Consider the following 26,384-nt stretch of genomic DNA (forward strand, 5'->3'; position numbering starts at 1 on the left):
GGAAAAAAGGTTGGACCATGGTTGCTGCTATTAAAGTGGCTATAGAAAACCTTATTGCCTCCTTACTATGGTGACACGCCCAGATATAGTACATTCAAAATATCTTTAAAAAGACCAGGGAATTCAATGAATACAGTCATCACCTGGACTCCACTGGACTCCACTGTTTGCTTGTTAGTCAAAATACATGTTTCTCTTGCTCATTGTTTGGGCCTGACTCAGAGGAAAAGTCTTCATAAAAGAGATGAACAAACTAATAAAGCTACTTCCTGTGTACACCAGGAGTGGGTGTCTGATTGAGTGAACTGTACCGTAGGGAGAGATTGTACTATGCTAGACTGTGTGGGTGAGAGGAGGGAGGGTCGAGAATAGAGAGAGGAAAAGAGAGAGAAAGAAAGAGAAGGGGTGTAGTGTTCACAGTCACGAGTGTGTGTGTGTGTGTGTGTGTGTGTGTGTGTGTGTGTGTGTGTGTGTGTGTGTGTGTGTGTGTGTGTGTGTGTGTGTGTGTGTGTGTGTGTGTGTGTGTGTGTGTGTGTGTGTGTGTGTGTGTGTGTGTGTGTGTGTGTGTGTGTGTGTGTGTGTGTGTGTTATTCTGTTCCTTTGTCTGCACTGAGACAAACCCCTTTGTTCTAGCCCACACAGTGTGGCAAAGCAAAATATGAACATTTCAAGAGCTATTAAATCGCTAAGCATGCAATCTAATCCCACCCACGGCAGAATTTCAGAACAGAGTGAGGAATAGACAATCAGTTATGCTATCTCTCAACAATAGAAACATTGAATGCTTAAAATGTTTTATATGACAGCCAAGCCAAACACACATACAATGCTGTTTTTATTATGGCATCTACATGAAACACACCCAGGTCTGTACATATTTGTAATTGACAGTATTTCATTCCAATGTGCTCTAAACGACTAAGTATTGCTACACATTGTTGCATTTTGGAATCTGAGCGCCCAAAACAAAGCATTGACTGTGGCGTTACTCTATGGCTCTAGCAGTGTACGAAGGAAAAAAACATGGCTCTGAGTGCCTACTCACTCCCTCTTGCTCTCCCAGCCCCAGAGTTCCTCTACCCACAAGTGGAAACACAAAGCCAGATTGTTAGCACCCGGCCACTGAGACAGAGCAGAGGTGAGTCAGTGAGCTTAGCTGGAGAACCCGTCTCATACAGAGCTGTGATGGGAAAATGGGGCATCTAGGAAAAAGGGAAGAACTATTGCACAATGTCAGTTCTCTACTGATTCAAAATAATGGACGAGAACCTGGGACAGATAAGGAGCATCTATTGGGTTACATGATAATGATCACATTCTAAAACTGCTGACACAGATTATACAAACAGTTACTTATCCCTGTTGATAGTACATGACTTTCACTGTTCATTGGTTTACTTTAGCGATGCACGATATATCGGTCAGCATATCGGAAGCGGACGATATTAACTAAAATTCCAACATCGGCATCGGCACGATGTCTAGTTTAAAGCCGATGTGCAAAACCAATGTCAAAGCTGACGTACAGATGAAGTCGGAAGGTAAAAATGACACCTTAGCCAAATACATTTAAACTCAGTTTCACAATTCCAGACATTTAATCAAAGTAAAAATTCCCTGTCTTATGTCAATTAGGATTACCACTTTATTTTAAGAATGTGAAATGTCAGAATAATAGTAGAGAGAATGATTTTTATTTAACCTTTATTTCTTTCATCACATTCCCAGTGGGTCAGAAGTTTACACTCAATTAGTACTTGGTAGCATTGCCTTTAAATTGTTTATTTTGGCTCAAACGTTTCGGATAGCCTTCCACAAGCTTCCCACAATAAGTTGGGTGAATTGTGGCCCATTCCTCCTGACAGAGCTGGTGTAACTGAGTCAGGTTTGTAGGCCTCCTTGCTCACACAAGCTTTTTCAGTTCCGCCCACATATTTTCTATAGGATTGAGGTCAGGGCTTTGTGATGCCCATGTCCAATATCTTGACTTTGTTGTCCTTAAGTCATTTTGCCAAAACTTTGGAAGTATGCTTGGGGTCATTGTCCATTTGGAAGACCCATTTGCGACCAAGCATTAACTTTCTGACTGATGTCTTAAGATCTTGCTTCAATATATCTACATAATTTTCCTCCCTCATGAAGCCATCTATTTTGTGAAGCGCACCAGTCCCTCCTGCAGCAAGCACCCCCACAAATGATGCTGCCACTACCATGCTTCATGGATGGGATGGTGTTCTTCGGCTTGCAAGCCTCCCCCTTTTTCCTCCAAACATAATGATGGTCATTATGGCCAAACAGTTCTAATTTTGTTTCATCAGACCAGAGGTTATTTCTCCAAAAAATACGCTCTTGTCCCCATGTGCAGTTGCAAACCGTAGTCTGGATTTGGTCAGGGAGGTTACCAAGAACCCAATGGTCACTCTGAAAGAGTTCATCTGAAGATGGGAGAACCTTGCCAGAAGGATAACCATCTTTGCAGCACTCCACCAATCAGGCCTTTATGGTAGAGTGGCCAGACGGAAACCACTTCTCAGTAAAAAGGCAAATGACAGCTAGCTTGGAGTTTGCGAAAAGGCACCTAAAGGACTCTCAGACCATGATAAACAAGATTCTCTGGTCTGAGGAAACCAAGATTGAGCTCTTTGGCCTGAATGCCAAACGTCACGTCAGGAGGACACCAGGCACCACTGATCACCTAGCCAATACCATCCTTACGGTGAAGCATGTTTGTTGCAGCATCATGCTGTGGGGATGTATTTCAGCGGCAGGGACTGGGAGACTAGTCAGGATTGAGGGAAAGATGGAGCAAAGTACAGGATAAATCATTCATGAAAACCTGCTCAGGACCTCAGACTGGGGCGAAGGTTCACCTTCCAACAAGACAACAACCCTAAGCACACAGCCAAGAGAACGCAGGAGTGGCTTTGGGACAACTCTCTGAATGTCTTTGAGTGGCCCAGCCAGAGCCCAAACATGTCTGTAGAGACATGAAAATAGCTGTGCAGCAAAGCTCCTCATCCAACCTGACAGAGCTTGAGAGAATCTGCAGAGACGAATTGGAGAAACTACCCAAATACAGTTGTGCTAGGATTGTAGAGTCATACCCAAGAAGACTAGAGGCTGTAATCGCTGCCAAAGGTGCTTCAACAAAGTACAGAGTAAAGAGTCTGAGTACTTATGTACATGTGATATAAGTTTGCAAAAATAATTAAAACCTGTCCTTCCTTTGTCATTATGGGGTATTGTGTGTAGATTGAGGACTTTTTCTGTGTGTGTGTGTGTGTGTGTGTGTGTGTGTGTGTGTGTGTGTGTGTGTGTGTGTGTGTGTGTGTGTGTGTGTGTGTGTGTGTGTGTGTGTGTGTGTGTGTGTGTGTGTGTGCGTGTGTGTGTGCGTGTGTGTGTGTGTGTGCGTGCGTGCGTGTGTGCGTGCGTGCGTATACACACATTCTCAACCTGATGCAGGACTCCATCACCCTCCTTAATTCAAAAAGCCCTTACACAGTCCGGAGGTGTGTTGGGTCATTGTCCTGTTGAAAAACAAATGATAGTCCCACTATGTGCAAACCAGATGTGATGGCGTATCACATTACAGGGAAAGGTTTTACAGTGTAAAGTAGACACATGCTATAGTCCAGAATAATTACTCAATTTGCCCATTGACTAAGCGAGAGGGCATATGCCAGTCATTAAGATTGTATGTGTGAAGTCATCGTGTAGTACTCCTCTGTGACTTGATCATTCATTCATACTTACTTACAAACACACATCATCAAGTCGTGCATAAGTCATGCCTAGTCTACACATAGCAGCCAAAACATTGGTTGGAAAATATTTCAAAATAATGTGACATTTTAAATGCTGGTGTTGGATTACAAATGCATTGTCAGCTTCTTAGTTAATGACATAAGATGATGTTGTATTTTAAGGGAAGTGTCTTGCTAGTTGCTCCACTACGTGGCGTCTTTAAGCAGAACGAGTTAATAAAAGGGTTATTCCACGTGCATGTAGATATATTTCTGGGATGCAGGATATGAAATCAAGCTATAGGTTCACAGAGAACAGCTGATCTTATGGTAAGGTGTTTAACATTCCTTGTCACTAACATCTGTAGTTGTGGTTTCTAGACATACTGAACACGGATGTGTGGGGACGTTTGAGGAGGTTTTGCCAAGTGGATGTGTGGAGATGTGCCTTTGAAATGCTAACGCTAGATACATATTCATCACAGATGATTGCATTTCATGTCATAAACGACTATGATCGATTTAGAGTGTGGATGGACGAACAAAGAAAACCTCAACCAATGACTCCAGACATCCCCACCCTTGAGTTTTAGGGGACCAAAAATTACACTTCTAGGCCACAGCCAAGGCGGGACCATGAACCGGCAAACATAATCATTACAATTACAACTCAATGAATCCTCCTACAACGTGGGGTCCTACTTTATCAGAACTCTTCACGTGTTCATCATGCTGGAAAATAAACATTACAGTTATTCCACAATGATGGGAAATACATGGTAACGAGTGTCATAATTCTTTTACAATTTAGTAATTTTGCATACGCTTTTACCCAGAGCGACAGTAGTGAGTGCATACATTTCTCGTACTCGCGTGCGAATCAAACAACTCTGGCGTTGTAAGTGCCATGCTCTACCAACTGGGCCACACGGAATCATAAAACATACTGTACTTTACAGTATCGGTTTCTAGGATGCCATTCAAGAACTACGCAGCACCGTCATCTTTTCAAATGTTTCAAATTAGCTTCTCACAGCCGGGTTTCATGAACTGCTTAAGTTAAGTTTTAAAGAAACAGCTCTTTGTGTTAGCTTGCAGACGGGCACAGTAAAGTGAAAAGACACTTCCTTCTTCTCCCTCAACATTTACTCATTGTAACCACTGGCATTCCGTATAAATGAACATCCTCTCCACTGAGTCAGATCAGGACACATCAAGTTGTTTAATGATATCTGATGTACAACTTGTCGACGTACAACTTGTCGATGTGGTCATCCTTTTGATGACCTTGCGCTTTGTGATGCTGCTATAAACGGTCTACTACAGTAATCTTATAGCAAGGCCCAATGATGATAACAGAGACAGAGGTTTTGCAAGGCAGTGCACTATAACTGACACATCCCAGTCCCACATCCCACAATCCATATAAGGAGCATGGGCAATTCCATTCCCACACAGTTCATCATTATGATTACACGGAAACGTTGTTGTGTATTTTTTTTGAAAGCCAACCTCCTCCCACAGCTTTCCCTACAGGGATGTGAAAGACCAGGCATAACTCATCAACTTGGTTTGCTCCAGTGTGACTAATGCATTGTAACATGCAAACTCAGGTTGATACTTCAATGTGTCATGTTTCCTCTCCTCCAGGGACAGATTTAGCCGATGCACATGCACACAAGTGCATACAAGGTCTCTCTGCCTCTTCTCTCTCTCCATTTTACTTTCTCTCACCCCAACAGGCCTCTTAGCAACAGAAGACTTCTTAAGCATCCTACTTCAAGGACCCAAGGCAGACTAAATAAAATATGTAACAGCATTCTAGAGCCTCTTAACTTCATCCCAATTGTAATTACCCAGCTGCTCACAAACAGATGTATAGTAGCAATAAGCTCAGATGCACCCTTCAATCTTAGGTTTAGTAGAACACACACCAGGGTGGTTTGCAATTGTCAGTCAGGGTGGTTTGCAATTATGGTCTGCAATATATGCCAAATGAGCCAAGTAGGAGCATACTACCAGGGGATGAAACATAAACCATGTGGATTGTATCAGCACATATGGGTATACAGGGCAGTTCCAAATAAACTGTTCATTTTCTATGAAATGTCATATATTTTTTATATAAGCCAGACACTTTAACACAATAAATCAAATCAAATCAAATTGTATTTGTCACATACACATGGTTAGCAGATGTTAATGCGAGTGTAAGCGAAATGCTTGTGCTTCTAGTTCCGACAATGCAGTAATAACCAACGAGTAATCTAGCTAACAATTCCAAAACTACTACCTTATACACATAAGTGTAAAGGGATAAAGAATATGTACATAAAGATATATGAATGAGTGATGGTACAGAGCGGCATAGGCAAGATGCAGTAGATGGTATCGAGTACAGTATATACATATGAGATGAGTATGTAAACAAAGTGGCATAGTTTAAAATGGCTAGTGATACATGTATTACATAAAGATGCAGTAGATGATATAGAGTACAGTATATACGTATACATATGAGATAAATAATGTAGGGTATGTAAACATTATATTAAGTAGCATTGTTTAAAGTGGATAGTGATATATTTTACATCAATTCCCATCAATTCCCATTATTAAAGTGGCTGGAGTTGAGTCAGTGTGTTGGCAGCAGCCACTCAATATTAGTGGTGGCTGTTTAACAGTCTGATGGCCTTGAGATAGAAGCTGTTTTTCAGTCTCTCGGTCCCAGCTTTGATGCACCTGTACTGACCTCGCCTTCTGGACGATAGCGGGGTGAACAGGCAGTGGCTCGGGTGGTTGTTGTCCTTGATGATCTTTATTGCCTTCCTGTGACATCGGGTGGTGTAGGTGTCCTGGAGGGCAGGTATTTTGCCCCCAGTGATGCATTGTGCAGACCTCACTACCCTCTGGAGAGCCTTACGGTTGTGGGCGGAGCAGTTGCCGTACCAGGCGGTGATACAGCCCGACAGGATGCTCTCAATTGTGCATCTGTAAAAGTTTGTGAGTGAATTTGGTGACAAGACAAATTTCTTCGGCCTCCTGAGGTTGAAGAGGCGCTGCTGCGCCTTCTTCACCATGCTGTCTGTGTGGGTGGACCAATTCAGTTTGTCTGTGATGTGTACGCCGAGGAACTTAAAACTTACTACCCTCTCCACTACTGTTCCATCGATGTGGATAGAGGGGTGTTCCCTCTGCTGTTTCCTGAAGCCCACAATCATCTCCTTAGTTTTGTTTACGTTGAGTGTGAAGTTATTTTCCTGACACCACACTCTGAGGGCCCTCACCTCCTCCCTGTAGGCCGTCTCATCGTTGTTGGTAATCAAGCCTACCACTGTTGTGTCGTCCGCAAACTTGATGATTGAGTTGGAGGCGTGCGTGGCCACGCAGTCGTGGGTGAACAGGGAGTACAAGAGAGGGCTCAGAATGCACCCTTGTGGGGCCCCAGTGTTGAGGATCAGCGGGGTGGAGATGTTGTTACCTACCCTCACCACCTGGGGGCGGCCCGTCAGGAAGTCCAGTACCCAGTTGCACAGGGCGGGGTCGAGACCCAGGGTCTCGAGCTTGGTGACGAGTTTGGAGGGTACTATGGTGTTAAATGCTGAGCTGTAGTCGATGAACAGCATTCTCACATAGGTATTCCTCTTGTCCAGACAGGGTGGACACTATGCAACTAAATTATTTTAGATTTTAATGAACGAAACCCAAAATCTTGCAGCATACTCCAAGCAGATTAGGAATAATGAAAGATGGACAATGTAGCCATTGTGTTTATTTCTTACGATTTGCAAACAAAGTGAAGTGAACACTGCTTCCCAGTGTCCTCCCTATTGATGGAATGGTAAATAGTTCACAGCCAATTCCCACTTCTGATTAGCAGGAAAATGGCTAAATTGACCTCTATCTAGACTCATTCTCCTCAGAGATGGACATTTCATCCATATCCACTCCCTCTCATCTAATCTCTCCCTCCCCTTTTCATCCATCCCATGTCCAACTACATACCTGATGGGACTGTAAAGGCTGCAGGATTAGATTTCACAGCTGTAATATAATTGTGCTTCTATGGCAACCATTGAATTATTCCTCAGGCAGATGGCAATCTGAATCTTTTCAGCAAACAATGTCAGAGCACGGAAGTGGATCTTGACATTCATATAACAACCCTGGGCAACCATGGGCGTGTTCTGTATGCGTTCAAGTGTTGAACCTAGTGAACAGAAACAGCAGTGATACCATTACTCTCAAGATAATAAAAACAAGTGATTCATTCAACTACACATTTATTTAACATACTCTGTGGTGTCAAATTGGTGCTGATAAAGAAAAGGAGATGAAGAGATACTCATGCATGGATTTAGCCAATGGGTCAGCCTTACTGAATGTGGTCACTGGTTACTTGAGTCAAGATGAGGAAGTACATAAGCTTAGTACATAGGTTCAGTCAATGCTAAACCATTTTGAGTGAATTTAAACCAATAGTAACTCAATATTCTAATAATCTGAACTAGGACTTCTGCTAAATTATTTAAATTAGCCCTTCATTCCTCTTCCTTGTAAGAGTAGACACAGTATATTGACTGCTGTAGAGATACCAAACCGTTTGGTAAAATGTTTTGACCAATCAAAAGCATAAAGAGTAATGTTGTTACTCCATGGGAATAGTACACATTTGTAAAGGTCCACGTTACACACAAAATACACATTCAGTATAAACTATGCCATTTCTTTGAAATGTCTGTCTTTAACTGAATTGCAATTAAGCAAAAGCCAAACCTGCAAAACACTGTCATTGAAGTGATTACCTACTAACCGGAATGTGAATCAGAACATGGAAAAAAGTAATCATGAAATTAATCATCTCCATTTGAGCAACACGTATCTAATCCCATCCCACATATCTCCAGGTGTGGAAAAAAACCAATATATTATTCATCGACTTCTGGATGAAGCATCTGTTTATCAGTCTAAAATGATCTAGCTTTATTTTCGTCATTTGATCAGGGATAGAACTGAAGGATATTAAAGCACTAATATTGTGAATTAATAACATCTATAATTAATGCGTGAGAATACTGATTAATTTCAATGCTCGGCCTATGTCACATATTTGACCAATTACTGCCAAATGTAACTCAGAGTCTATTTGCTGTTATACAGGCTAATAGGGTTTCGTCACATTAAACAGAGAAAGTGGGGCAAAAAATAATTTAGTCAGCCACCAATTGTGCAAGTTCTCCCACTTAAAAAGATGAGGCCTGTAATTTTCATCAGACGTACACTTCAACTATGACAGACAAAATGAGGAAAACAATCCAGAAAATCACATTGTAGGATTTTTTATGAATTTATTTGAAAATTATGGTGGAAGATAAGTATTTGGTCACCTACAAACAAGCAAGATTTCTGGCTCTCACAGACCTGTAACTTCTTCTTTAAGAGGCTCCTCTGTCCTCCACTCGTTACCTGTATTAATGGCACCAGTTTGAACTTGTTATCAGTATAAAAGATACCTGTCCACAACCTCAAACAGTCACACTCCAAACTCCACTATGGCCTAGACCGAAGAGCTGTCAAAGGACACCAGAAACACAATTGTAGACCTGCATCAGGCTGGGAAGACTGAATCTGCAATAGGTAAGCAGCTTGGTTTGAAGAAATCAACTGTGGGTGCAATTATTAGGAAATAGAATACATACAAGACCACTGATAATCTCCCTCGATCTGGGGCTCCACGCAATATCTCACCCTGTGGGGTCAAAATGATCACAAGAACGGTGAGCAAAAGTCCCAAAACCACATGGGGGACCTAGTGAATGACCTGCAGAGAGCTGGCACCAAAGCAACAAAGCCTACCATCAGTAACACACAACACCGCCAGCGGCTCAAATCCTGTAGTGCCAGACGTGTCCCTCTGCTTAAGCCAGTACATGTCCAGGCCCGTCTGAAGTTTGCTAGAGAGCATTTGAATGATCCAGAAGAAGATTGGGAGAATGTCATATAGTCAGATGAAACCAAAATAGAACGTTTTGGTAAGAACTCAACTCGTCGTGTTTGGAGGACAAAGAATGCTGAGTTGCATCCAAAGAACACCATACCTACTGTGAAGCATGGGGGTGGAAGCATCATGCTTTGGGGCTGTTTTTCTACAAAGGGACCAGGACGACTGATCCGTGTAAAGGAAAGAATGAATGGGGCCATGTATCGTAAGATTTTGAGTGAAAACCTCATCAGCAAGGGCATTGAAGATGAAACGTGGCTGGGTCTTTCAGCATGACAATGATCCCAAACACACTGCCCGGGCAACGAAGGAGTGGCTTCGTAAGAAGCATTTCAAGGTCCTGGAGTGGCCTAGCCAGTCTCCAGATCTCAACCCCGTAGATAATCTTTGGAGGGAGTTGAAAGTCTGTTGCCTAGCATCAGCCCCAAAACATCACTGCTCTAGAGGAGATCTGCATGGAGAAATGGGCCAAAATACCAGCAACAGTGTGTGAAAACCTTGTGAAGAATTACAGAAAACATTTGACCTCTTTCATTGCCAACAAAGGGTATATAACAAAGTATTGAGAAACTTTTGTTATTGACCAAATACTTATTTTCCACCATAATTTGGAAATAAATTCCTAAAAAATCCTACAATGAGATTTTCTGGATTTTATTTCTAATTTTGTCTGTCATAGTTGAAGTGTACCTATGATGAAAATTATAGGCCTCTCTCATCTTTTTTAAGTGGGAGAACTTGCACAATTGGTGGCTGACTAAATACTTTTTTGAGCCACTGTATCCATTCAATGGTGTGCCTTTGTTAAGATTATCTGATTTTAGAAAGGTATGTAAACAAATCACAGCACACATTCAATCAATGCAGTCCCCCAGAATCCTGTCTGAAAGATTACATGCAGGCTCCTGTTATGAACATCAATATTACCTAAATGAAGAGCACACATAAATGTATTTATACAATGGGTAGGTCTAAACCTTGGACACTGATTGGTTAAAAGCTATGAAGTTGAAATGCCTTTTTACTCTGTTGCCTCTCACTGCGCAATCCAATGTCTCATCAGCCCAGGCAGGGAAGTTATAGACTTGATCTCCACTAATAAAAAACATCTAGACATTATCTCACATTTCCTTAAGACTAACATGTAGTTTTCAACAGCAGAGATTTGTATAAACCTTGCTGTCTATCTCTCTGACATTTGCAACATTGTTTCAATATTCAGATTCGATCTCCAACTGTCCCATAGTAAGAACGTGTATTGTTCGGGATTCAGGCGGAGAGAGAGGCAGGCAGCTTTTCTCAGCCAGTCGAAATCATGAATCAGCTGGCATCATTTTTATGGATATATACAAAGAAATGTCAATTGAAAAAAGGTCAAATGAAACGAAGTGAAGCTAGTTTGCAGTCTTTCCAGCTTCAGTTTGAAGTTATTGTGTTAGCTGTGTTGTTGGCTAGCTCCCCTAAATAACAGTGTCCTAAACAGAGAGCACATTTTCTATGCCATGTGAAATCGTACCTCATTAGGTAATTGTTACGGATGTCTCCAAATAAATGTCACTAGCAAACAGCTTAAACAAATGCAGCTACTGTTGTTATTATGTCTGCACTGTTGGACTTGACTGTAAATTAGCCGTAGTTGGCTAGCTACAAAGGTTTGCGAAAGTATTTACCCCCCTTGGCATTTTTCCTATTTTGTTGCCTTACAACCTGGAATTAAAATAGATCTTTGTGGGGTTTGTATAATTTGATTTACACAACATGCCTACCACTTTGAAGAGGCAAAATATTTTTTGTGAGATTTTTGCCCATTCTTCAAGGCAAAACTGCTCCAGCTCCTTCAAGTTGGATGGGTTCCGCTGGTGTACAGGAATCTTTAAGTCATACCACAGATTCTCAATTGGATTGAGGTCTGGGCTTTGACTAGGCCATTCAAAGACATTTAAATGTTTCCCCTTAAACCACTCAAGTGTTGCTTTAGCAGTATGCTTAGGGTCATTGTCCTGCTGGAAGGTGAACCTCCGTCCCAGTCTCAAGTCTCTGGAAGACTGAAACAGGTTTCCCCTCAAGAATGTCCCTATATTTAGCGCCATCCATCATTTCTTCAAATCTGACCAGTTTCCCAGTCCCTGCCAATGAAAAACATCACCACAGCATGATGCTGCCAACACCATGCTTCACTGTGGGAATGATGTTCTCGGGGTGATGGGAGGTGTTGGGTTTGCGCCAGACATAGTGTTTTCTTTGATGGCCAAAAAGCTCAATTTTAGTCTCATCTGACCAGAGTACCTACTTCCATATGTTTGGAGAGTCTCCAACATGCCTTTTGGCGAACACCAAATATGTTTGCTATTTTTCTCTTTAAGTAATGGCTTTTTTCTGGCCACTCTTCAGTAAAGCCCAGCTCTGTGCAGTGTACGGCTTAAAGTGGTCCTATGGATAGATACTCCAATCTCCGCTGTGGAGCTTTGCAGCTCCCTCAGGGTTATCTTTGGTCTCTTTGTTGCCTCTCTGATTAATGCCCTCCTTGCCTGGCCCTCTCTTGGTAGGTTTGTTGTGGTGCCATATTCTTTCCTTTTCTTAATAATGGATTTAATGGTGCTCCATGGGATGTTCAAAATGTATCTTCATTTTTTTTTATAACTCAACCCTTATCTGTGCTTCTCCACAAGTTTGTCCCTGACCTGTTTGGAGAGCTTCTTGGTCTTCATGGTGCCACATGCTTGGTGGTTCCTCTTGCTTAGTGGTGTTGCAGACTCTGGGGCCTTTCAGAACAGGTGTATATATACTGAGATCATGTGACATATCATGTGACACTTAGATTGGACACAGGTGGACTTTATTGAACTAATTATGTGACTTCTGAAGGAAATTGGTTGCACCAGATCTTATTTGGGAGCTTCATTACAAAGGGAGTGAATACATATGCATGCACCACTTTTCTGTTAAAAAAATATCTATTTTAAAGTAATTTTTCTCCATTTCACATCACCAATTTGGACTATTTTGTGTATGTCCATTTCTTGAAATCCAAATAAAAATCCATTTAAATTACAGCTTATAATAGAACAAAGTAGGAAAAACGCCAAGGGGGATGAATACTTTTGCAAGGCACTGTAGCAATAGCAAGCAAGGGATAAGAACGTTGCCAGCCAGTATGGCAATGGAACATTAAGAATGAACGACTGAGTCATGTTCATATACACAGAACAAAAAGACTGAACGACTGGGTCGGTCTCTGGCAACCGAACCAATGGAATGAACGATCAGCCGGATTGGGTAGCAACCCTACATTTGTGTCGGGACTATATCTTGTGGAAGGATGAAATAGTATGAATAAATTCAGCAAAAGAAGTTTCTAATTAAAATATGTCAATCATTATTTTAACATGTTGGTAACCCATTATATAAAAGTGATAATTCCCGAGAAGCCGGTACTGGTTTGCGGCCTGAGATGAACACCCATGCCAATATATCCTCCAAACACTGGCTTCTCAGGCGTTATCACTTAAGTATACAATGGGTGGGTCTAATCCTGAACGTTGATTGGTTAAAACCACATTCTAGCCGGTGCCTATATTCCACCAATTTTCACTGGCTAAAGCTATTACTGAAATGCCTATTTACTCTGTTCCATCTGACTGCGAAATCCACTGCCTATCAATCCAGCAAGACAATTTATAAAGTTGAGCTCCACTGTAACAAGCATCTAGCCATTATCTCCCATTTATTTTAGACTAGCCATTGGTTTTCAATAGCAGAGATTTGTATAAACCTTGCTGTCTGTTGCTCTGACATTTGCAACATTGTTTCAATATTGAAATTCAACGTCCAGCTGTCCCATAGTAAAGAACATGTAGGGGTTGGGAGTCGGCACGAGAAATACAGGCAGGCAGCTTTTATCAGACAGTCGAAATCACGAATCAGCATAGTTTGTATGGCTATATACAAAGAAAGGTCAATAGAAAACAGGTAAACCGAAACGAAATGCAGCTAGTTTGCAGTCTACCCAGCTTCGGTTTGACGTGAGTGAATTAGCTGTGTTGTTGGCTGGCTCCTCTGAAGAACAGTGTCCTGATGAGAGCACATTTTCTATGCCAGGTGAAATATCGCATCATTAGCTAATTATGAATGTCTCCAAATAACCATTGCAATATAACATTTATTACGAAACGTTTTGGTCACGTCCATAGCTATAGAACAAAAATACTTAACGACCAGCCTGGCTTGGGTAGCAACCCTAGATTTGTGTCGGGATATATCTTGTGGAAGGATGAAATGGCATGAATAAATTCATCAAAATAACGTTTTTTAATTAAAATATGTCAATCATTATGTTAATATAACCCGTTGTATGAAAGTGATAATGGTCTCGAAGATGGTGTTTGGAGGATATATTGGCATGGTTTGCCAGCCCTTGTAGAAACCCATGTCAATAGATAACATATCTACTGCACCCCTACCAATTACAGTATCGAGCCATTTCTTAGATACACAGCTAGAATATCTACTTTTAAAAGATGCACATGTCTCATACAGCATCTATCATTGAAGGTGGTCAAGGGTGAACTACAGTTGTGACATTAGGCAACCTGCTGCTGTATTGGGTAGCCTACAAATAAATATCCAATGTGTATCTGCTCCTCGCCCCTGCCTAATTCCGTCTAAACCGGGTGGGCTAACCTCAACACCCTGTACTTAGTGACGGTGTAAGATACTGCAGGTGAATATGAGCTTCTGAATGCTCAGAAAAGTGCAATTTAAACAGGTTTAGATCCACAGTGATCAAACGTTATCAATGAATGCATTCGTGAACATTCTTGGTGGTCGCAAGAGGAACGGGTTTGCTCTACGTACTGTAGTGTAGACGTCGCCAACCTCGTATCATGCCAATTTAAGGAACTCGAATTATTCATGTTGCATTCAAAGCTAGCACACAATATGCCTGCTGCATGGACAATATGAAAATAGATGTTTTGACATCTGCCATATATAAATGCGCTAGGCCGAGTCACAGGGCTCGTTGACACGGATTGAATTGTAAAACATGATTGGTTGGGTAGGCTATATCGATTCGGTCTACATTAGAGAGCTATCTCAGAACTGATTTTTCGTTTGTTCACTAGGCTCAGGCTGCCATTTGAATAGAAGTGGCATCATCAAAGCAGATACATTCTTACCGTAGAGATGTAGGAAATGTGATCTCGCAGCGTCTTGATGAATGATATGGTTTATTGGCTGAGAAAAAAAGCTCAGTGTTTTTTTATTCGCTGGTGTTAATGAGAAGTGGATATGAAAACGAAGACTATCTTCCATGCCGCAAACCTCTTACGAAAATATTAATCTTCCTGCCCGGCCAATGATGCCGTTGTGCAAAAGTCGCTATGAGCGAAGAAGGCCTGGTCCGTCCCACGGGGCGCATAGTTTACATGAATCTACATCAGGCAGGTAGGAGTGAGCATCACTGCAGAACGGCGTATCATCTACACCCCTCAATTCGTAATGATGATAGCTGCTGGACGTTCCATGATAATAATTTTCTCTATGATCCTCTGTTTTTCCTGTAAACACGCCTACGTATTGAAATTAAAGTGACATCGCACAAGTAGGATACTAGCATAAGTGTAATAGGCCTAATATGTATATAATAAACAGGCACTTGGCACATAAAGTGAAGAGAATTAAAGTCAGATGATTTCCCGGTAGCCTAAATATGTCGTTTTTGGTTTATGTTTAGGCCTTTCTAAGGTGTTTAGCCTACAACGACTAATTCCTGAACATAGGCTACACACTTAATTATTAGTCTACACCGTTTTATTGAAAGGTTGATTAACGTTTTGTTCGAGATTCACACAATAATTACGGTAGGCTATCAACAGAGCCATCTGTTGGTAAGAGAGAGCAAACAGCCTACAACACACACAAACAATGGATAGCCAACAGTGTCTCGGGGCCTAGGGAGGTGAATAGTGATGGGTATTCCGTCTCTTTTCAGTGAGCCTGCTCTTTTGGCTCCCAAACGGCTCTATAAAATAAAATATGTTTTGTATTGTATCAAGTCAGTTTGCGATAGTTTGACTATGATTGGTGTTAAAACAATTCTAATTAAATTATTACATTAAATCATACTTAACCACAAAAAATGCATTGGTTTGTTATGAAAAATAATGCTATTAAACATTTGCATTTAGAGTATAACTTTTGAATGTATATAAACAAAGTGCATATAAATCTAACCATTCAAAACGAATACAATCTGAACAGCATAATAGAATATTGCACCATATCAGAAAAAGAAAACAAGTTGCAAAACTGCAGCATCCCACTTAAAACATTAAACGGGTCCCTATTTTCTCTCTCTTCTTTATTGCCATGTTATAACCAGCAGCACACAGCAATGCTGACCAGATTGAGCTTTTATGAGAGATTTGCATTCAGAAATGCAAGCTGCCTCACTTTCGAGGGGCTGATGCGGTTTCTTCTCCCAGTAATTATTTATTCCATTTTCGAGAAGACCCTCTCAGAGGGAACGGATGTGGCAACTATGCAGAGTCTCCCTGTAATGACTTTAGTAAGCTGTGGGTAGACAGAGGCCTTGTTCTTCCACTAGCTCAGATCCTGCTGAGGGATTCCTTCGTGCTGCATCCCCAGTTACTCTCTCGTCAAACAGCATCTGCTCCATCTGATCTCTCTCCTTCCTGTTGCCCTGGTGCCTGACCCAGCTGACCGCTGGGGCTGTCCCTCCCTGCTGCTGAGGTTATTCTTTGAAGAGCCTCATCAATCGCTCTGACAACACTGAAGGCTAACTTCTTAAACCTGGGGTCAAGTGCAGCGGTTTCTGATAGCACGTGATTATGTTCCATTCTGTGGAACTTTCTGTCTATTGATGAACATAGGGTCTCCATCAACTCTGTCACATGTCCTGTGTTTACATTTGCTTCTCTCTGGTGGCTAGCTGTGATTTGCTGCAGTCCCTTGCACAGGAGTACCATTTTTGAGTCTGTCACATAGCTGAAAATAGAGAACAGTAACTTATTAGTTCAGGTTAGTTCTTGTCTACTGATACTACATTCTCATCTACTGCTCATATACATATATAATACTGGATTAAATAATGATGTAGTAATAACTGCTTACTGTACCTCTCTCCACTGATCTCCACAGTGACCTGCTCAAAGGGTTCCAGGACTCTGCATACCTCCTCCACCACCTCCCATTCCTCTTGGGTCAGAGCATCATCAGGTGCATTGACAATGGCCAGGGTAGAGATGATGGCATCCTTTGACTCAAGAAACCGCTTCAACATATAACATGTTGAATTCCACCTTGTAGTGCAGTCTTGTTTATGCCTCAGCTCAGGCATCCCCATCTGGCATTGTGTAGACTTTAGTTTTTCAGCACCTTCTGTGCTCCTGTGGAAGTTTTCCACAGCTGCTTTCACTTTGTCAACAGTGGGCTTCATCACCTTCAGAGCATCTCATACAATCAGGTTGATTGTGTGGGCAAGACATGGATGATAGGTCCATTTAAACATTTATGGCTTTGGTTATGTTAGCTGCATTGTCGCTAACACAACAGACCACATTTCCATCTACTTGCCATTCTCTGGCCACTCTCAACAGTTCCTCTGCCATGTTCTCTGAGGTGTGTTTGTCACTAAACTCAAAGCAGTCAGAAGACAGTTAGACATCGAAAAATCTTCAATGAAGTGACATGTAACCGACATGTAAGAAGTGGTTACTCTTGATGACCAGCAGTCAGTGGGAAGGCAAACTGCAGTAGCTTTTTGTACTCTTTCCCGCACTGAAGCCTTTGTGGTCTCATACAGTTGCGGAATAAGTGATTTTGAAAGGTTATTCCTGCTTGGAATTGTGTACAATGGATTTAGACTATTGCCATAATTTCTAAAACCTCTGTCCTCCACAATCGAAAATGGCTGGAAAATGGTGGCAATCGTTTTAGCCAATGCAATATCAATTTGGCCTTGTTTTGCTACAGATATAGACTTTGGCATACACTCGTCCGTAGAAGACTGCGTTGCTGTGGGTCGCGGAGTAGGTCTACCTGACCGAGTGAATATGCTAGCTCCACCATTATCACTAGCAGGCCCACTAGTTTATCGAAGCTCCGCTACAGCTAGCTTCATAGTTGGGTGCACAGTTTGCATATACCGGTGTAGGTTGTGCATAGAACTGGCTTTATATGAGATTTTGTTTTGGCAAATTCTACACTGTGCTCTAATATTGTCTACATTATGAAAATGCATCCAAATGCTGCTGTGCATCCAACTCATTTTCCAGCTGTTGTTTTCACAGCTGTCCTTCCTCTCTCCTCGGCTGCTAAGTGTGTGACTGTGAGTGAGTTGACTCGACCCTCCCTCACGCATCTTTGGTTCATTGTTTGACACTGCGTGTCTGATTGACAGGAACAGTCTGAGCAGACAGTCAGAATGAATGTGTATGCTCTTGAGCATTTAGGCTTATATTATTATTATAATTTATTTAATTATTTGAATTAGTTAATTCTATTCAATCTTTTGATTATTCATATCTTATTTTTTAAATATATTCGGCTCTTCTGATATGCGAGCCGGATCCCAACATTTACCTACAAGAGCCAGCTCTTAGAGCCAACTCGTTCGCGAACGACCCATCACTAGATGGCGTAGCAGTCATACGTCTTTGTCCTGTTGTCGTGTCCCTTGTATATATCGTTTTTTACATATTTTTCTTCGCATATCTTTTAAAATAATTTGCTAAACCTCAACGTCTAAATACTCCTGCAACCCACCTCACCCATTGTAGCGTAGATCTGCTTTTTTTCTAAATGATCTATATTTACTTCGGATCTGGAATCCCTCAACTGAATCTAACCAGCTAACTACCAGCTATCAGCCAGCAAACCATTGCCAGTGGTCATCAGCTAACCTTCAGCTCGAATAGCTCGCGCCAGTTCGAACAACGTGACTCTAACCAGAGCATAACGGACCTATTATTTTTATCCCCGGGTTCCCACCACAAACTGAACATTTTCATCTGGATCTTCACAACTAGCTAACCGCAACCCTGGATGAATACTCCTGGCTAGCGTTTCCATCCACTTAGCTTGAAGCTAGCCCGGCCAGAGCTCCTGTGCTACCACCAAAGCATACTCCTGGGCAACAATATCCGGACCCCTTCTACAGCCGGTACGGGGCATGGAACCCCGCAGATCCCCTACAACTGGAATACCGACATAATCTGCCCGAGGACTCCAACAAGCCCCTCAGGCGCGACACCCGCTCAAGGCCCATTATGCTAGCCAGCTAGGCTTGCTAGCTACCTAGAGCTACTTGGAACTCTACTAATACCACGACCGGTCTATCAACGTCACCGCATAAAGAGCGAAAAACAGACGTAACCCCATCGTGACGTCCCCCAAAGGCTAACTTTCTAGCCCCTGCTATCTGCCTGCTTGCTAACCCGGCCTGCTAACTGCTAGCCTGCCCCGGTCTACTAACTGCTAGCTTGTTTAGCTCCGGTCTGCTAACTGCTAGCTTGTTTAGCCCCGGCCTACTAACTGTTAGCTTGTTAGCACAGGCCTGCTAACTGTCTGAATCGCCGTGTCCCCAGCCAGCCCAACCACTCACTGGACCCATATTTATTTTCAATCTCTTTTCGATTTTTAATTAAATTATACAGTGGGGCAAAAAAGTATTTAGTCAGCCACTAATTGTGCATGTTCTCCCACTTAAAAAGATGAGAGAGGCCTGTCATTTTCATCATAGGTACACTTCAACTATGACAGACAAAATGAGCAAAAAATATTTTCCACCATAATTTGCAAATAAATTCATTAGAAATCCTACAATGTGATTTTCAGGATTTTTTTTCTCATTTTGTCTGTCCGCCGCCATTGTCGCAACACCTATTACCAGCCTGTTCAACCTCTCCTTCATATTATCTGAGATCCCCAAGGACTGGAAAGCTGCCACGGTCATCCCCCTCTTCAAAGGGGGAGACACCCTGGACCCAAACTGTTACAAACCTATATCCATCATGCCCTGCCTATCTAAAGTCTTCGAAAGCCAAGTCAACAAACAGATCACTGACCATCTCTAATCCCACCGCACCTTCTCCGCTGTGCAATCCGGTTTCCGAGCCGGTCACGGGTGCAACTCAGCCACGCTCAAGGTAGTAAACGATATCATAACTGCCATCGATAAAAGACAGTACTGTGCAGCGGTCTTCATCGACCTGGCTAAGACTTTAGACTCTGTCAATCACCATATTCTTATCGGCAGACTCAGTAGCCTCGGTTTTTCTAATGACTGCCTTGCCTGGTTCACCAACTACTTTGCAGACAGAGTTCAGTGTGTCAAATCGGAGGGCATGTTGTCCGGTCCTCTGGCAGTCTCTATGGGGGTATCAAAGGGTTCAATTCTGGGCCGACTCTTTTATCTATATATATCAATGATGTTGTTCTTGCTGCGGGCGATTCCCTGATCTACCTCCACGCAGACGACACCATTCTGTATACTTCTGGCCCTTCCTTGGACACTGTGCTATCTAACCTCCAAACGAGCTTCAATGCCATACAACACTCCTTCTGTGGCCTCCAACTGCTCTTAAACGCTAGTAAAACCAAATGCATGCTTTACAACCATTCGCTGCCTGCACCCGCACGCCAGACGAGCATCACCACCCTGGATGGTTCCGACCTAGAATATGTGGACAACTATAAGTACCTAGGTGTCTGGCTAGACTGCAAAATCTCCTTCCAGACTCATATCAAACATCTCCAATCCCAAGTCAAATCTAGAGTCAGCTTTCTATTTCGCAACAAAGCCTCTTCACTCACGCCGCAAAACTTACCCTAATAAAACGGACTATCCTACCGATCCTCGACTTCGGCGACGTCATCTACAAAATAGCTTCCAATACTCTACTCAGCAAACTGGATGCAGTTTATCACAGTGCCATCCGTTTTGTTACTAAAGCACCTTATTCCACCCACCACTGCGACCTGTATGCTCTAGTCGGCTGGCCTTCGCTACATGTTCGTCGCCAGACCCACTGGCTCCAGGTCATCTACAAGTCTATGCTAGGTAAAGCTCCGTCTTATCTCAGTTCACTGGTCACGATGGCAACACCCACCTGTAGCACGCGCTCCAGCAGGTGTATCTCACTGATCATCCCTAAAGCCAAAACCGCATTTGGCCTCCTTTCCTTCCAGTTCTCTGCTGCCTGCGACTGGAACGAATTGCAAAAATCTCTGAAGTTGGAGACTTTTATCTCCCTCACCAACTTTAAACATCTGCTATCTGAGCAGCTAACCGATCGCTGCAGCTGTACATAGTCCATCGGTATATAGCCCACCCAATTTACCTACCTCATCCCCATACTGTTTTTATTTGATTTACTTGTCTGCTCTTTTGCACACCAGTATCTCTACCTGAACATGTTCATCTGATCATTTATCACTCCAGTGTTATTCTGCTAAATTGTAATTATTCACTCCTATGGCCTATTTATTGCCTACCTCCTCATGCATTTTGCACACAATGTATATAGATTATTTTGTTTCTACTATGTTATTGACTTGTTTATTGTTTATTGTTTACTCCATGTGTAACTCTGTGTTGTTGTCTGTTCACACTTCTATGCTTTATCTTGGCCAGGTCGTAGTTGCAAATAAGAACTTGTTCTCAACTAGCCGACCTGGTTAAATAAAGGTGAAATAAAAAAATGATAAAATAAAATTCTTACTGTAGGTCGGCAGCACAGGTTGCAAGATGATTTCCAATTGGTGCCGGATTTATTGAACAATGGGTTAGGGAGCTATCATTGGCGACAGCATTCATGTGCTCAAAACCAAGGAGAAATTAAGAAAAAAAGGAGCAAAATACATTGGCCCAAACTTGACATGGCTAACGTAGCAACACACATTTACATTCTCCTTCTTCTCATCCCAAAGACTGAAACCAACCGATTCAAATAACCTCTGTTTCAGGAAGCTCAGTCTAGTGGAATATAGGCCTACTATTGCCATATGTAAACAGGTTGCATCAGGTAAATAGATTTTAGGGCAGTGTTAATTTTCCCAACAAAACTAGCACAGTTGGAACCAAGTCACTGTTATTCGAGTAACAAACAAGTCTCAAGTCACAAGGTCCAAGTCTCAAGTAGAACGGGTTGAGTGAAGTTCAAATTGTACATTTAAAGAGCAAGTTGAGTCAAGCCAAGTTTTTAGGTCAAGACTCAAGTCAATTAAAACAATTAATCGATACAAGCAATGACTTGTTCAATTTACAAATCTGTGTCTATTTATTGATGCTACCAATCAGCCATCTTCATTATTTTGTCTACAACACATTTTGCTTATGTTAATCTCAACAACAAAATCCAAATGCAAGCTTCATAAGTAAATTATCAATTTCAAGCAATTTTGACATACCAAAAGATGCTACTAATTGTTGCTTGTTGCCCCATTGCATATGACCTTGCAAACTAAACGGTTAATATTCTTGATCACCAAACAATTTTTGTAGTTGCACAATCATTTATGGCAATCCTCTCTCCCTGCAATTTGACATTTGTCCTGCAACCTGCGATTTTATAGCTGTAAGGCAAATCAGCAATCTGTTTGATGGCTCAGTGGTTTCCAGACGTTTTAACCCGCAACCCCCAAAAAGTGGTTCAAAGCATGCGAGACTCGCGCACGCATGCAATCTCTGCGCAAATAAACAGTGATTCATTTTCAAAACGCAAGATGCAGAAATAAACAGTGTTTTACACCTGAATTTTGAGCTGAAAAGTCATTAATTAATATTAGCATTCAATATCAACTAGGGATATCATGTCACACTGTCACTTCTCTGTAGACCAGAGCAAGCAGAATCATAGGCCTATCTACCTGTATGCACAGCCTGGTCTCACAACCTAGACGTCTATGAGTATGATACTGTATGTTACATTTGGTTTGGTTACATTATACAGAAGGTAACTTAATGCAAAAACGAAATAACGCAAATGTCTAGCAACCCAAAAGTTGCTTGTTCAAATCTGATCATGGACAACTTGAGCATTTGAACTAAATAGAAACTTTTCAATTAATTATTTATTTTTAGCTACTTTGCAATTATTTAGCATGTTAGCTAAGCCTAACCCAAACCTTAATCTTTTTAGCGAACCCTTCCCCTAAACCTGAACTTAACCCTTTAACCATAACTCTTAACCCTATCGTTAACTTGAACCCCTAGCCTAGCTAACATTAGCCAGCTAACTAATGTAAGTCTTAGCCATTTAGTCACCTAGCTAACATTAACCCACATTTTTAAATTCATAACGTATCACACAAATTGTAATTCGCAACATAATATGAGAATAAATGACGGACTTCCACAAATTAATTTAAATCATACGAATAGTAACATATCAATCCAAATAGACTGCCCTCGGATTTACGTACAGAAAAATATGAAATGCTCTGAGATCAGGTTGTATATATACTTAAGTGGTGGTACTGCATGTCTAAAGATAGCTGTAACATCACACTACCTTCAATAATTATGAGATGAAGACGTAACATATTAATTCATTACGATATGTGCGAGGAATAAAAAAACTACAGACTGTTCATGCTTTCCATCCAATCCTGAAACCTCCACTGCAGACTATTTAACCATACCAAAATTTGAGTGTTACGGATTTACTTTCTCAAAAACAGGTTACAGTCTACTTGTGCACCACCAAGACAGTAGGCGAAATTAAGAGGTGAAAATAGACCAAATTATTAGGGTGAGGCACACGGGCTACTAATATCTTACTACACAACATACACTTAGTATTACTTTCTTAGCTACAATATACATATCTGCCTGGCATATTACATCCTTTATACAGAAGCATACAGGCATTTTTGGACTCACCTTGTTGTGCTGTGTTCACTTGAACAGGAAGGTGGCGCGGTAAACTTTGTCATTAAACTTTGTCATTAAAGTCTGGCATTCTCTGGATTTATGGTGCTTTCAAGAGAACTGGGAACTCAGGGAAAAAAAGGTTGAATCATGATGATGTCAGTGATCTTCAGGTCATAGTTCTAGAAAGAGGCCAGAGTTCATTTGGATGAAAGTTCAAAACGTAGTCTCCCAGTCGTAGCTCGTTTTCTCCCGAGATCCCAGTTGTCTTGAACTCACAAAAGTCTGATTTTTCTGAGTTAACAGTTCTTTTGAGCAAGGCACAAATCATGCTTCATTGACAGCAGAGAGTAAGGCCGGACACCATAGGCTAATATTGTAACAGTTGAACGTATACATAAATAAAATATATTATTGTATTAAAAGGTTTATTTATTTTAAAATAAAAATATGCAAATGAGTTAAACCCTCCTTAAATATGAGCTAATTTCCATATTACTAGAATCCATTTTTCAACACATTGCTTCAAGGCAAATCAAAATCAAATCAAATCAAATGTATTTATATAGCCCTTCGTACATCAGCTGATATCTCAAAGTGCTGTACAGAAACCCAGCCTAAAACCCCAAACAGCAAACAATGCAGGTGTAAAAGCACGGTGGCTAGGAAAAACTCCCTAGAAAGGGCAAAACCTAGGAAGAAACCTAGAGAGGAACCGGGCTATGTGGGGTGGCCAGTCCTCTTCTGGCTGTGCCGGGTAGAGATTATAACAGAAAATGACCAAGATGTTCAAATGTTCATAAATGACCAGCATGGTCAAATAATAATAAGGCAGAACAGTTGAAACTGGAGCAGCAGCACAGTCAGGTGGACTGGGGACAGCAAGGAGCCATCAGCAAGGAGGCAGAATTGTTTATATATATTTTTTATTGTGATAAGACACTCAATGGTCAGACTTTTACAGATTATTTTATCAAAATATTGTTATTTCATGGAATTATTTAAACACTATTCACATGTATCAGCCACCAGTATTTATGCTGCAGTAGTTTGTGTCGGGGGGCTAGGGTCAGTTTGTTATATCTGGAGTACTTCTCCTGTCCTATTCGGTGTCCTGTGTGAATCTAAGTGTGCGTTCTCTAATTCTCTCCTTCTTTCTTTCTCTCTCTCGGAGGACCTGAGCCCTAGGACCATGCCCCAGGACTACCTGACATGATGACTCCTTGCTGTCCCCAGTCCACCTGGCCATGCTGCTGCTTCAGTTTCAACTGACCTGAGCCCTAGGACCATGCCCCAGGACTACCTGACATGATGACTCCTTGCTGTCCCCAGTCCACCTGACTGTGCTGCTGCTCCAGTTTCAACTGTTCTGCCTTGTTATTATTCGACCATGCTGGTCATTTATGAACATTTGAACATCTTGGCCATGTTCTGTTATAATCTCCACCCGGCACAGCCAGAAGAGGACTGGCCACCCCACATAGCCTGGTTCCTCTCTAAGTTTCTTCCTAGGTTTTGGCCTTTCTAGGGAGTTTTTCCTAGCCACCGTGCTTCTACACCTGCATTGCTTGCTGTTTGGGGTTTTAGGCTGGGTTTCTGTACAGCACTTTGAGATATCAGCTGATGTACGAAGGGCTATATAAATAAATTTGATTTGATTTGAAGTATGACGGATGCATATTATGCATATATTTACACATAAAATGACACTTAAAATCAAAACGACACAAGATGTAAAAAAGCCTCTGTAAAGTCTGACAATTATACCTAAGAACCTGTGTGTGGAATAATATGAATGTACGTCTACGTCCTTTGAAGACTGAGAAGAAAAAAAATTGCCGCACGGGGAACATGTCAATTTTGAGAAAATAGCAGATAAAGATAAGCTAATGCAATTAAAGTGTACTTTCCATAAATATGACAATTTATGTCACATTAATTCAACTCTTATTCATATATCACTTCTAAACTGACAAATAAACATAAAATATACATTTTACAAATACATTTTCACATGTAATACATTTGTTTCAAGCCTTAAATCATATGCTTTGAAGACTGGTCTGTTGGACAAATATGCAGTTTTGGGCAAATTATCATATCACTTTGCTCAATTTGTCACATACAAGGACAGAGATGGCCACCTCACTTCTCGTTCCTATGAAACTATGCAGTATTTAGTTTTTTTTATATGTTATTTCTTATAATGTTACCCCAGAAAATCTTAGGTTTTATTACATACAGTCGGGAGGAACTACTGGATATAAGAGCAACGTCAACTCACCAACATTACGACCAGGAATACGACTTTCCCAAAGCAGATTCTCTGTTTGGCTTACCACCCAGGACAATGGATCAGATCTCAGCCGGCGACCCAATACAACAGCGCCGTAGAAGGGGCACATGCGCACCGCTCCTGAACATACTACTCGCCAATGTCTAGTCTCTTGACAACAAGGTAGATGAAATCCGAGCAAGGGTAGCATTCCAGAGAGATATCAGAGACTGTAACGTTCTTTGCTTCACGGAAACATGGCTCACTCGAGACACGCTATCGGAGTCGGTACAGCCACCTGGTTTCTTCACACATCGCGCCGACAGAATCAAGCATCTCTCTGGTAAGAAGAAGGGCGGGGGTGTATGCCTTATGGTTAACGAGACGTGGTGTGATCATAACAACATACAGGAACTCAAGTCCTTTTGTTCAACTGACTTAGAATTCCTCACAATCAAATGCCGACTGCAT

At 41.6% G+C, this 26,384-nt stretch overlaps 1 protein-coding gene across 3 annotated transcripts in view; it reads right to left on the bottom strand.

The window, feature by feature from the left end:
* LOC124019437 (receptor-type tyrosine-protein phosphatase epsilon-like) overlaps window positions 1-15,276 on the bottom strand; it is a 59,061-nt gene extending 43,785 nt beyond the window's left edge. For 2 of the 3 annotated variants that reach the window (XM_046334781.1, XM_046334783.1), the window contains exon 1: window positions 14,922-15,276. The gene's annotated coding sequence lies outside the window, so the exon portion shown is untranslated. Of the gene's footprint in view, window positions 1-143; window positions 283-14,921 lie in introns of those variants that run through there. The other variant, XM_046334782.1, reaches the window with a different exon arrangement.
* Between the last annotated feature and the right edge of the window lie 11,108 nt (window positions 15,277-26,384).

This window comes from Oncorhynchus gorbuscha, unplaced genomic scaffold (assembly GCF_021184085.1).
Source record: "Oncorhynchus gorbuscha isolate QuinsamMale2020 ecotype Even-year unplaced genomic scaffold, OgorEven_v1.0 Un_scaffold_939, whole genome shotgun sequence".
NCBI classification, from domain to species: domain Eukaryota; kingdom Metazoa; phylum Chordata; class Actinopteri; order Salmoniformes; family Salmonidae; genus Oncorhynchus; species Oncorhynchus gorbuscha.